We start from the raw sequence: 13,602 nt of genomic DNA, 5'->3' as shown, positions 1-13,602 counted from the left end.
CCATGTTGATAGGGTATTAGGATGGTGACAAACTGGAGAGGTAAGTGGAAGCCAGGATGTGGCCGGCCTTTCTGCCTGGCGGCGGTAGTTTGGATTTGATCTTGAAGGGGTTTAGGCAGCGGATTCACAGGGGCACAGTGCGTGATCTAGTTGAAAAGACAAAATTGACATATTCCTGGGTAAAGTGGCCAATGAGTTCAGTGCAAAGATTCATTGGTATGTCCCTAATGGGATGTATGGAGAAGGGGAGGGATTCAGAGATCATTCCCTGAACTTCGAGATGTGGAAACTCTGTCCTGCTGTCCCGTGGATGTTTGCTATGGTTCTTGTGGAGGACAGAACAGACACAGATGCTGTTCTTCCTCAGGTGAGGGAAGATTGGCAGGTTTCAGGAACCAGGCCATAAGCTTATAAAGTCAGAATTAGGAGGTTGACTCCCATTTTTGTCCAAGCTTGTTGACCTGATTTGCTGATGCATTTTTGGTTCTGGGGGCCAGGGCCACCGGTGAGAAGGTAGGAGGAGTCCAGATCCATTAAGAATCCACCCGCATGGGGGACTTCTGCAGCTGTGTTACAGTGATGTTTCATAATGACTGTTCTCCATACTTCTGTGTATGTTTAAAATTTTCCATAATTGATCAAAATAAGAATAATACCTTCGTGGGTTTGTGTGAGAATTCAGTGAGAACTGATGCAGGTGAAGATCTTGCGCAGTGCTGTGCTTGCTGTGTGTTGACCATTGCTATTACTGTCCACTCCTGGCCAAATTCCTCTTTTCCTTCCCCACTCTTCCTTCATGCTCTTGACTTCCTTGACTTTCTTGGCCCTCTCTCTCATTTCTGTCCTTGGAATTTGCCCCGTGGATTTCAGACAGTCGGACTTGTCTGGTTTTGTCCCTGTATAGTTCTCGCAAGGGCGTGCCTGTCTCTCTTCTTCTCTGGCTGATCTTGTGCAGGGAACCATCTCTACTGACGACCACTCCTCGGGTGACCACCCAGGGGTCAACATGCTTGACTGGTACTTCATGTGCCCAGATACCTCCTTGTGTATAACGTGCGTGGGGGGTGGGGAGGCGGAGAGGGGTGTTGATGGGGAGACAATGAGCCAAAGAGGCCACAGTAGATAATATCCCCCTTTATACAGCGGGTGTCTTCGTGGACTGTGATTTTTTTTTTTTTCCTGAATGTCAGATGGGTAACATCCCAGTGTCGTAACAAGGTTTTAGGGAGGCACATGTCACACAACGGCGTGAATACCCAGTCATCACGCTTGGGAACTACGAAAGGATCTGTAGTGTCCTACTCTTTACACATAAGTATAAACTCTATGACTCTGTGCCTGTGGACGTGATTATTTATATACTTAATACAACGTCAGGGATGCTTGTTTCCATTTTGTATTGAGCCATTATCAGTGACTTTCAACCTTTTTAACCTTCTGGCTGCTCTAGCTGCTTTGCCAAGTTGCAGATTATTTAGAAACCATTTGTATAATATACTAGGTGAAAAGATTATTGAGAAGAACTTGGTGATGAATCCTTCCATAAGAAGCACAGAATACCAGACTGGCTGGCTGGCACAGTCAGAACAGCATTTTGACTCTTGATCTCGGGATTGTGAGTTCGGGCCCCATGTTGGGTGTAGAGATGACTATAAAAAAGAAGTAAATTTAAAATACAAAAATGCATAGAATATTTATGACTTGGGAAGTGCAGTCGTGGTGGGAGGCTTTTCTCACTTGTTTATCGGTAAGATGTCCTTTTGAAGTAAGTGGTATCTCCCTTTTACTTAACCATTGTCACACACCAAATATTATTCTAGGATTCTTTTGCCAACAAAAGAAAACTGACCCTGAACTGGTTTAAACCATAAAGGGAATTGAGTGGTTCTTTTGACTGAAAAATCCAGCCATGGGATGGACTTCAGGTATGATTTGTTCCAGAGATGCATGCTTCTATTGGGGATCTAGTCCATGCCTCTAGGATTCTCTTGGCTCTACTTTCCTCTGTATGTTGGCCTCTGCCACACACAAGCTGTCTACAACTCACTGAAGCACAAATAACCTCAGGAGGTCTAGGTCTTAGGAATGAGTGCTTACATCACCCCTGGAAGAGCCCACCAACTTTGAAACAGGGGAAGTGGAAGTCTTGACATGGACTAAAGCTGGAGGTTGAGGTTGTGTGTCTGCCTTCTACCATTCCTTGTGCCCAGGGGAATGGATGCCACCACTGGGCTAGACCCTAGGATTTGCACCCCAAAGCTGAGAAATGTAGGCAGTCTCTGCAGAAGTGCAAATGCAAGCAGAGAGTGTTAAGAGGAAATGAGTACTATGGAGGCTGCTCACAGGTGTCCACTCCAGGGACTGGCCTGGGGTTTGCATGCAGTGCTCTCTATCCAATTTCAGAGCCTTTTAATCCATCTGATACCTCCTTTAAAGTTGGTTTCTCCAAAGCACTATTTGATAACCTTCATGCTCAGTGTTCTTAAGGAAGCCTTGGGTCTTGGTCTTTTGCTCGTTGCTGTCTAGGAGCACGACTTTGTCCACATCATCTAAATGTTGAAGCACTCCATATGCTCAACTCTGCAATAAGGTGGTTGGGCTCTATTAATTCATCCTATATTTACTGAATACCAGTTATGCCAGGTTCTATGTTGGGGACTGTAGTTATCATTGTATCTAATGTAGACATGGTCTCTGCTGTTAAGGGGCTTATTGACGAGTGGGAGGGACAGGCATTAATTAAATGGTGTAAGATGGAACGTCTGATACATGCCTGGCCCTTGGCAAATAGTTTTCATTCAACGATTAACTACACACATGCATGATTTTATGCTGTGTTCAGTACTCCTGTGGGGAGCCTTGAGAGGGAGGATTGCAAGGAATGAGAAGAGAACTCAGGATGGGGTCTTGGGAATGTCCACGTGCAAAGCCTGGGGATGGTGTGAAGGGCACTGTGGGCTTTTTGAGTGTCTACCCTATTGGAAGCTGATGTCCTTCCAGCCCTAACATTCCCGGATTTAATGAGGAGTCATATCTGGCTCCTTTATGCTCCTTCTCTCTAAAAAAAAGAAAATAATGAGGAAAGTTACCTGTAGTGATCTCCGTAGTTGTTAGAATTGGTTACTCCCTACCTGAACCTGTTCTTCTTAATGTTAAATACTCCAGGATGTAAATTTCTTAAAAATGTTCATTGAAGACTGGATAAAGAAGGTGTGGTATATATGGATACAATGGAATATCATTTACCCACAAGAAGGAAATCCTGCTCTTTGTACCAACATGGATGGACCTTAAGGGCATTATGCTAAGTGAGACAAGTCCAGACAAATACTATCCAATCTCACTGATGTTCAGAATCTATTAAAGCTCAACTCCTAGAAACAGACTAGAATGGTGGTTGCCAGGTGCTGGAACATGGAAGAAATGGGGAGATGTTGGTCAAAGGGTACAAACATTCAGTTATAAGAGGAATGAGTTTGGGGCATTTAATGTACAGCATGGTGATGAGAGTTAACACTGTGTTACAATGAAATTTCAAAAAAATATGTTCCTTGCTTTTCTAGGCCTTCTAAAAATATGAAAATGTTCTAGAAAGTGGAAAGCTCTGCCCTGTACCAGGTGTGTATCGGATGGTCCCAGCCCAGCTTGGTGGCTCTTCGCTAGTCCCCATTCTGTCCTGGAGCTCACAGCACCTCTTTTCTGAACTCACAGTGCTGGTGCTTTCTGGGACATCTCTGTCTCTAGCATCTTTTCATGAATCTTGACAAATACTCTAAGCAATGAGAACCAGGAAGGAAGACCTCCGGTTTACCATGTATTCCTAGAACAGCTTCTCCCCACAAACACCCAGAAGAAAACCCTGCACAGCATAGACACAAAGGGTCATGTTTTCCTGAAAAGGACAAACCTCCGTTCCATAGCCTTGCAACTCTTCCAGGCTCTGATCTGCTTTGGGACATATGTCATTTCTTTGAGCATCCATTCCTAAGTTAACCTTCTACCCTCTGATCATAAATTTTTTTGGGAAAAGCGCCTTTATAAAGGAAGTTTGAGTATAGTTACCAAAACAAACAAACAAAATCTCCGTGGAGATTTAGAGGTGGCCTCAGGGAGCAGCTCACTGGATGTTAGGGCTTTTCTTTTATTGGCTGATGTGTATAGGAAAGTTACGGGGTGAGGGACAGTATAATACACTTCTTTGCTCTTTCTTCCACATGGTGCTTGTTGAAATAATGATTAAGATACTGGGGGAGTCCGCATTCTTCTGTAGAGGAGGAAAGAGGGAAAGAGTGGGGGGGAAAGGCAGATAAATAGGGCTGGAAACATCTCTAGTGAGGCAACCTCTTTGTAACCCCATATTTGCACAGTATGTCGTGTGTGTGTGTGTGTGTGTAGATGTGTTCTTGCTTGACTTTGCTGGCAGACTTCCAGGCATAGCAGAGGCTGCAAATATTTTTGGCAAATTGGCACATCCTTTTTTTGTGTTCAAGCAACTCAGGAACAGTTGTGCCCTGTTGCCAGACAGAGGCCTTCATGAAATCCACGTTGCCTTGTGCACAGGGGAAAGAGAATCATCCAAGAGGCCTCAAGCAACCTAACCTGCTTTGGTGTATTAACAGTGTCTTGTTGTGACTAGGCACTCTTACTTGTTTAAGACATAATCAGAATGTCAACTGTAAGCTAAGGGTGTTTGTGTCCTAGATGGATCTTGTAGTTCTTTCAGCGTGCTTTGAAAACAACACCCTGGGAGGACATGGCTATCGCGGTGAATCCCAGGTCTTGGGATTTTGTTTCCTTTCTGTATGTGCTGATTCTGTCAAATAGTAGAGCCAGACAGGCAGGACATTGGGTGGGGCTGGAACATTCTGGAAAACTGGAAACTTGATGAAGGGGGAACAGCTGTTGCTTCTTCTGGGGGAAGAGCAAGTCCTGTGATAGGAGGTGTGGCTGCTTGACTGGTGGACAATGTAAGGAGGCAGGTAGGGACTGACTTCAGTCCTCATGGACTCTGAAGGGAGTTCTTTTCTGACCTGTTGGTGACCAAGAGAAGCAGTTGCTGCAAACCACGTGGCTTCATGGAAATAGATTCTTGCTGGGGACTTAGCCTTCAAGACAAAACCACACAATTGAGGTGAGGCATGGCTGATCTACCTCTGTGTTGGATTCGTGGAATAGATTTCAAAATGTGGATAGATTTTTGGGGCAGTTGATTTGGTTTTCCCTTGATAGAATAGCACCTATTTTAGTTCGACCCTCTGCTTTTGTCATATTAATTTTGGTTCTTTCATTTCTTGCCCCACAGATGTGAGTGAGCCGGGGAGATGTTTTACAAAAGAGAAGCAGAGAGGAAGGTGGAGTTTGGACTGTTCTGTCATGAGATAGTCTTTCTTTTTTCCTTTTTTTTTAAGTTTATTTATTTTGCGAAAAAGAGACGGAGATAGAGAACAAGTGGCAGAGGGGCAGAGGGAGATGGGGAGAGAGGATCCGAAGCAGTCTCTGTGGTGACGGCAGAGAGCTGAATGCGGGGCTCAGACTCACGAACTGCAAGATCATGACTTGAGCCGAAGTCAGACACTTGACTGAGCTACCCAGGCATCCCAGGAGACCATCTTTCTGACGTCACTTTGTCCTAAGGTTTGTTCTTTCTGTCCAGGTGCCAGGACAGGATAGAGGGCCCCTTAGCACCCAGAGCCAGTGAGAGTCTGAGCCATTGATGGTTTGTGAAGCCATTTTGGTACCATGGACAATGTGGATGGAGGAGTGAAAACAGACTGGTCATTCCACAGGGTCAAGTCAAAGTCCCTAAGAGCAGGGGGTGCTTTGGGCACCATCTCTCATAACCACGTGAGTAATGATAAAGTGCAATTTTTAGAGCGTTTACAGACCTGAGCATCTAGAACTAAATGCCTTGTGGTAATGTGATATGCAGAGAATGTGAGAGGAACTATGCTTCAGTCCATAGACTTTTGATCTCTTATGTCATAGTTCCTTTACCAGTCCCTGCAGACTAACTAGAATCCTCAGAATCTAGTTAGGGCTTAGGAAGAGGATAGTTGTTACTCAGGGAAGAGAGAGAATGAAGAAACAGTATTGAAATGGTAGCTCTGGCCATTTGTCACAGAAACCGTTGGTCATTGAGGGGACCATTACCTGTTAATTAACTCTCAATCATTATAGATAAGTGTATCTTTAAGGTATGGCTTTACAGATCATTTATAGTGGTTTAAATTTCGTCAGGTAGCCCTTCCATTTCTATAACCTGTTGAAAAACATGTTGACGTGCTATTAAAAATAACTCCCAAGTGGGACATCAAAATCCACGTGCAGGTAGATCTGTCACTCCACACATAGAAGGGTTGGACCTTGAGTGGGCCAGGGTAATAACCCTTCTCTGGCTATATCGACATCTTTGTTGCTTGTGTGTGTGTGCACACACCTGCACACACACACCAATGCCAAAACCACACTTAATCGACCTTTTCTCATATTCCTGTTGTCATCCTCAATGAGAATGGTATTTGGCCCTGACATCGTTTCTCAGTTTATTCATTATCTCCTAATCATTTTTGTAATGGTGATAAGTCTTAATGTGTTTATTTCATGCCCCTCATGTAAATCTTACTGACCTATCCCCAGGCCCTCTAAAGGGATCTGGGGTTACAACTGTGAAAGTGGATATAAAAATCTTGGAGAGGTGATCACAGCCTGTTGTTTGGATGCCTGGGACTGTGCCTACATGTTTCTCAATCTCTTCTGGTCTTTCCCTACCATGATTTTATACATATGTTTGAAAGGTATGAGACTATACTTTTTAGAACCCAGAGTTAGTCTGCACCTTCTTTGGAAGGTCTTCAGTGATCTGTCGATGGGAAGGCAGCCTGATAAATTTCTGATGTTCATTCAGCTGTTACTGCCACTCTGGTTGTGAAATGTGACAGGACCATGGCCAACTGTGTAATGTTGAAATATGTTCCATCTGAAATTCCTTTCTGTCCTCTACATTGCTATGTGAATTAAGAGGTTATGACTTGCAGTGATCAGGAGGCTTAAATCACATTTTGAATTTGCCTAAAGAGGATTTATTGGTTTTCTCCTAATCACGAGACATTGGGCAAGGGGGCCACTTACAAGGGGTTGCAAGGGTATAGAGAGCTTACATTTCAGTGCAAGACTGTGTTTGTGAAAGGGTACTTAAAAGTATAAGGTAGAACGTGGATGACAACTAGTAAGCGTGCTGTACTCTAGGTGGCAATGCAGAAGTGACCAGGAAACTGGGGTCCTGGATGTCTGCCCTCTGAGAGCGTAGGATTCCAACCTGAGTCAAGAAGAACAGACAGGATAAGAATAACTGAGAACAAGGGAAGAAACTTTTAGGGTAAGGCCACACATGAGTGTGGAGGTGGGAATGGGTGAGAATGTTTGGGACTGTGTACAGAGTCTTGGAATGGTGGATTTATGTGTTAAGAGAAAAGTGAAAGATCAGGTTGAATGATAGGAGTGGACATGTATCCTGCTACTTGGGCCAGTAGAAAACCCAATTTAGCTTAACCCGTTGAGATAACATATTGGCTTAGAAACAGAGAAAAGGCTCTCTTTTCAGGTTGCAGGCATGCTTCTCCAAGGTCTGCTTTTCTCTCCCTAGATGTCTTCATATTGATAAGATGGCTGCCAGCAGCAACCGAGGCTACATGCTTTTCTGTTCACATGTGTAATAATCAAAGGACCTGAGCTTTGCTCTCGCTGGTCCAGTCTTAACCATCATGGCAGGCAGGGGAATGCCATGTGCTTAGGCCTGGGTTTCTGCATGTCCCACAATTGAAATAGAGATGAGGTTGTACTGATGGGTTTATGCCAGTAAGGGTCAACCTCTGGAGCACAGTTTGGGACCCATGACTCCAAAGTCCTGTGGCTGCAGTATAGTGATTTCCCAAAGGAAAATCTATAAAACTAGAAAGGTCAGAGGATAGGTTGACCATGAAAAAAAAATGTCAATTCCATCTTTAAATTGGGGTAGCTCTGATTTGTAGGGTAAATGATCTTGAGTTGAATCTAGACTTTATAGGCAGATCCTCTTGGCCTGATGACAACATTTGTCTTGGCTTTTGATGAGAAGAATGTTTAATTACCATCTGCTCATGCCCAGAAGAACTTATCTGGTGACCAGTCTTCCTTCTTGCCCCCATCATCTCTTTTTGCTCCTCACAAGGAGTGTGCATGCTCACCGAGCTGGCTTGTTTGAGACTGTACAGAGTGCCAAACTCCAGTGTCTCTGCAGAACTACCTCTCTTTCCTGTAGGGCTCCCTGAGAGAGATACCCCGCTCATTTAAGATTGCTCTGTTGGAAGTTATCCAGTTGAATCTATCTGTTCACGTTAACACTAATCACAAATTAGGTAGAATTGCTGAAGTTCGCTAGTGCCATTCAGACGCAGGCCATCCATCCATCCATCCATCCATCCGTTTATACAATAAATGGGTATACTTGGAATGTGCCAGGAGCTATGCTGGCCACTAGGGATGAACCCGGGTCTAGCGCACAGTCCCTACCCTTGAGCTCCCAGTCTGGTTGGGGAAGCCAGGAAATCCACAGTTCTATTTTTATGTGGTGCATGTCCTATGCAGTACGCTATGGAAGTTTAGAGAAACAGTTTGTCTCTCAACTGGAGGATTAAGCTTAAGGAGGATGCTTAAAACCGGTTTAGAGGTTAAGGTTAGGCAATTAATAGGTGCTTAGAACAGAGGGAATTGTGATAAATAAAAGCTACAAGGGTGGTATTGTCAGAAAGTCATGGGTGTTCCTCTGTGGCTGGAGCTGGAATCCCCCCTACCCCCCATGTTAGTTAAATTCTAGTTAGTTAACATACAGTGTAATACTGGTTTCAGGAGTAGAATTGAGTGTGATTTATCATTTACAAAACCCACTGCTTGTCCTAACAACTGGCTGGGGCTATAATTTTTGAAACAAACAAACAAAAACCAAAAAAAAAAAAAAAAACAAAAAAAAAAAACAAAAAAAACACAACAACAACCCAAAAAACCCAGGAGGTAGAATGGAAATGCAGACTCCCAATTCTTCCATCCAAGATTCTAATCGCAGGTCAGGAGAGTGGTCTGGGAATACCGTTTTCATCTCCAGCTCCTTGGGTGGTTCTGATCCTGGTGGTCTGAAGAGTACTGGTTTAGAGGGCTTCGTGCAGGCGCAGGGCCACAAACGTAGGCTGGAAAGGGGGGAGAGCAGGAGCCGGAGTGGCCAGAAGGGTTGCAGAAGGGTGGAGGAGAATTTTTGGATCTGCGTGTTCTGTAGGATCCTGGAGGAAGTTGAAGGCCTTTGGCAGCAGAGGATATTTAGAGCAGGAAATAATTCCTTAGGCTTATTTATGCACAATTGAGCTAAAACATCTTTGCAGAATTAAAGACTGGTGAAGGAATCACTTGGCTCTAAACTCATGCTGCTGAGAATTCAGGTTCCAAACTTAAAGTGCAGTTCTTGGTCTGCTAGCCTGTCTCCCAGTTGGGAATTACTTACCCTTATTATGTTAGCACAGTGATTTTGTAATGCTCTTGAGTAACCTTGGAGGCCACTCTACAAATTACTTGATTTATTATTTAAAAACAGGATTGATTCAAGACTGAATAAATGTGTAATATTGAATCCACATGGGGGAGGCAGTGAGGGAGGTGTGCAGCATTTATCCAGTTAAGGGTGTTTGCAGACCATATATGTTGGGTGGGTCTCTTTTTCATAGAATCATTAAGACTTAGACACTTAAAAAATTTTTTTTAATGTTTATTTTCGAGAGAGAGAAAGAGAGACTGCGAGTAGGGGAGGGGCAGAGTCAGAGGGACACAGGATCTGAAGCAGGCTCCAGGCTTTGAGCTGTCAACACACAGCCCGACGAGGGGCTTGAACTCAGGAATGAAAAAACTGCGAGATCATGACCGGAGCTGAAGTTGGACACCTAACCGACTGGGCCACCCAGGCGCCCCCAGACTTAGTAAGACATTTTAATTGTCTTCCTCAAACAAGGTAACTCTCAAATCCTCACCGGTTTCTGGCTTAGCCTTGGGCAGTTGGCTATACATGGCTTTTTACTTGTTCTTAAAACAGAAAATAGATTTCAGACTGGCTCTCTGTTGTACATTATTGTTGGAGTTAACCCAGTTACCATTCCAAGCTCCGTGGGAATGACTGTAGAAGTCCCACTTCTCAGTGTAACAGAACTGCTTTGCATCTCCATTGGGGTTTGATAAGATTTCATTAGTTAAATTTGAACATCAAGGGCCACCAAAAATAAAGTATGAGCTGTTCCATCCTTGACGATTATTTATGTTAGGCATGAAAGTGTACATTGATAGAAGGTGCAGTAAGTTACATGTATAAATGTGTATATGGACAGTAGGTCCTCCCAGGACTTCTCACTACTGGCAGTATTGACATTTTGGACTAGATCATTCTTTGGGATCATTCATTTTGGCAGTGTCCCTGGCCTCTACCCACTAGACCCAATTGTGACAGTCAGCATTTGTCTGCAGATATTGCTAAATCACCCCTGGTTAAGAACCACTGAGTTAACAGACAAAAAGGTTTTTCTGGATATGTCTTTACTCTGCTATCCATCTATTTTTTGAGAATTTTGTCGTAACCTTTAAAAAGCCATATAGTTGACGATAATTACAGGCAGATCCCATATTTGCAGGTTTGCCTACTTGCTAAACTTGATTGGCAAGCCGAAAGTCATGACTCTAGGCACTTTGACGGTCAGTCTTGGACACCCACGTGTGCAGAGAGGCAAAAAGTTGGAGTCACCTCCTGCATCTGTTCCCGGCTGAGGTCAAACAAGGTGATGCTTTTTTCAGCTCTCTGACTGTAAACAAGTGTCCTTTTCAGGGCCTATTGAGTGCCACATTTTTCAGATTTTTGTGGTTTTTTTTTTTTATTGGTGATTTTGATTTAGAAACGGCCCCCAAGTTTAGTGTAGTGTTGTCTAGTGTTCCTAAGTGCAATACGGCTGTTCCATGCTTTATAGAGAAAATACATGTGTTAGATGAGCTTCCTTCAGGTGGGAGTTACAGTATTAATGATAAATCTAGAGGTCTTTAAAAAGAGACACAGATAAAACCAGGCTATGGTTTGATCAGTTGATGAAAATGTGATGACCGGAGGCTCCCAGGAATCTAAAGGCCCGTATTTTGCCTGGGAGGAATGGTCCAGTATTGGCCAGTTCAGGGTTAGTGGTGACTTTGTAAGAACGTAACTACTGCGACTAATGGGAATCAACTGTACTGTTGTTTCGCCTACATTTCCAGAGCCTGCCTTTTAAAGATGTAATACGGTAAACGTATTAAGCTGGATTGCTGTTCTTGTAAAAAATGACATAGCCACATTATGGAAAACTTACAGAATAAATAATTGGTGAGTCAATGGATATAAATATTTTTAAAGCTCTTGCACACCTCGTGGAAAAAGGTTGTACTGATTTATGGTGCCACAAGCAATTGACTTTTCCATTGGATGTCCTTGTCATTGCATCTTTGCCAGCATTTTGCATCTATCTTATTTTTAAAATGACAAGATTGTTAAAAAAAAACAAAAACAAACCTATAGATCCTTTAAAAATAGAATGTAACAGTCTCATTTTTACCTTTTCCCACTTTTTCCTCAAGAATGGTAAGAATTTGGAATAGGTCCTTTCAAGCCTTTGAGAAAATGCACATAAAAATAAGTGATTTTTATACCCATAATTTAATATGGGAGGGACTAGGTATTTGCTCACTGCATGCCCTTTGTATTATGCTTTGGTGACTTCATATAATTGAGGTGCAAAAGTGCTGCCTCGTTATTGACAATATACTTGAGTTTCCAGGAAAAACTATATAAATGATGCTTCTGTTTAATAGCTATTGTTTAATTCTGGTGCTAGGTGATTATTAGCTTGTGATAAAGACCTTTGAATGTAACTTTGATTTTTGCCAGTCACCTAAGTGATAGAAACCACATAGATTCTGTCATGCAATTTTATTTTTTTCTCACGTGGCTTGCCTGAGGATTTCAAAGAATTCAATTTCCTGATAGAAAAGTAGTTAGTAAATGGATGCAAACGGGTAAACATTATCCAGAATCAGTCAAGATGCTTAATATAAATTGCTACAACAGATGTTCCTGGAATGATGACAATTGAGGAACACATTCGTGATAAAGTGAATCTGGAAGCCTTGCCCTCACCAAGGCTGGAGAAGAGAGGACATGTGAGGGATGGCTGTTCATCATTTGCGTGTCCTGAACACAGGGACCCGTTGGAGTGACCACAAGTCCTGTAGGTGAGATTCCCTTGATGTAGGGTGAGGAAGTGAGATCTTCTGTGCCAGCTCTTGATACTGGATATTTGATTGCATTTTCAAACCCTACTTATATTGGAAAGCCATAGTTTTCACTTAGGATGGGTTAGAGAGAGAGAGTAAAAATGCTCCTAGAAAAGAAAGAGTAAAACATTAGTAGCTCTGACTGATGGAAAAACTCAGGAAAATTGCAGACCTTTGAAATACGAGGTGTATTCTGTTTCCAGGATGCTGGACCAAGAGAAAAGGTACAGCTTTAGGGTTATCTGTTAATTACTCAGGAAAAGGTAAAATGAGCAGTAGGACTGTACTAAGGCCAGGAAAGACTGTTTTCTGGAAAGAATGGAAAAGGTGTGGATTATGTCTGAGTGTCAATTTCTTAACCTAAGAGTGAGACAGGCTTAGAAGGTTAAGGTCCATAGGGATTCTGTTTTCCGGTAAGGGAGTGTCACTTACATGATAATTTTGCATCTCGATCCTGAATTCCACACTCCAGCAAGACCACAATGGGTCTTCTTGAAAGTGTTGAGGCAACTTCAGGGTTTGGCAGAGATGGGGATTTTTTTTTAACTCTGAAAAAGCCTTAGCTGTGAAAAAGTGACGGAATTTAAAATGCTGTCCCATTTAACCACACACACACACACACACACACACACACACACACACACAGAGAGAGAGAGAGAGAGAGAGAGAGAGAGAGAGGGAGAGAGAGAGGGAGAGGGAGAACACCTTTCCCATAGATTAGGAATTATGAGGTCTCTTCTTTGTGAGATTCTTAGTTTACCCTTAGGATGATATTTTTTGTTGACAATTGCAGGCATTCAGATAATCATCAAAAACCTAGGGGCACACCCCTTTGAACTGCATAGTTTCTCTTTCAGAACATCTATGGGAGGGCACCAAAGAGAAGGTTTCAAGTAAAATATTTCAGATAATTATCCACATTCCTTTCACTTTTATTCCTGAAAAATAGCAAGCAAACTTTATTTTTAATGTGAATATTTATGAAAGAACTTAGTGAAAGTATTCCTTTAAGTTAACCTTTATTGGGGTAAAGTTGTATAAAAAAGATGCCATTAACAATATTTGAAATAACTTGTTAAGGCAAATTTAAATAATAGAAAGCTTTAGAGTAAAAAAGTAATTGACTAAGTTAATTGATTTCCTAACTCAAAAAATCCTTCGTAATAGTGTCTTTTTGTTCCCTTTGTGTTTTTATAGTGGAGGAGGTTTAACTATTGTGTTGCTACATCTGTGAACTTTTGT

General features: G+C 42.6%; 1 non-coding gene across 1 annotated transcript; it reads right to left on the bottom strand.

Moving 5' to 3' along the window:
- Positions 1–1,184: 1,184 nt before the first annotated feature.
- Positions 1,185–1,288, bottom strand: LOC124509035 (small nucleolar RNA U13). The gene has a single exon (XR_006961394.1). It is a non-coding gene; the product is annotated as a small nucleolar RNA U13 (small nucleolar RNA).
- Between the last annotated feature and the right edge of the window lie 12,314 nt (positions 1,289–13,602).

Source organism: Lynx rufus, unplaced genomic scaffold (genome assembly GCF_022079265.1).
Source record: "Lynx rufus isolate CCGP_SWC_20201006 ecotype Redwood Valley unplaced genomic scaffold, mLynRuf1.p SCAF_13, whole genome shotgun sequence".
Taxonomy (NCBI): Eukaryota; Metazoa; Chordata; class Mammalia; order Carnivora; family Felidae; genus Lynx; species Lynx rufus.
This window is presented reverse-complemented; position numbering and strand designations above follow the sequence as displayed.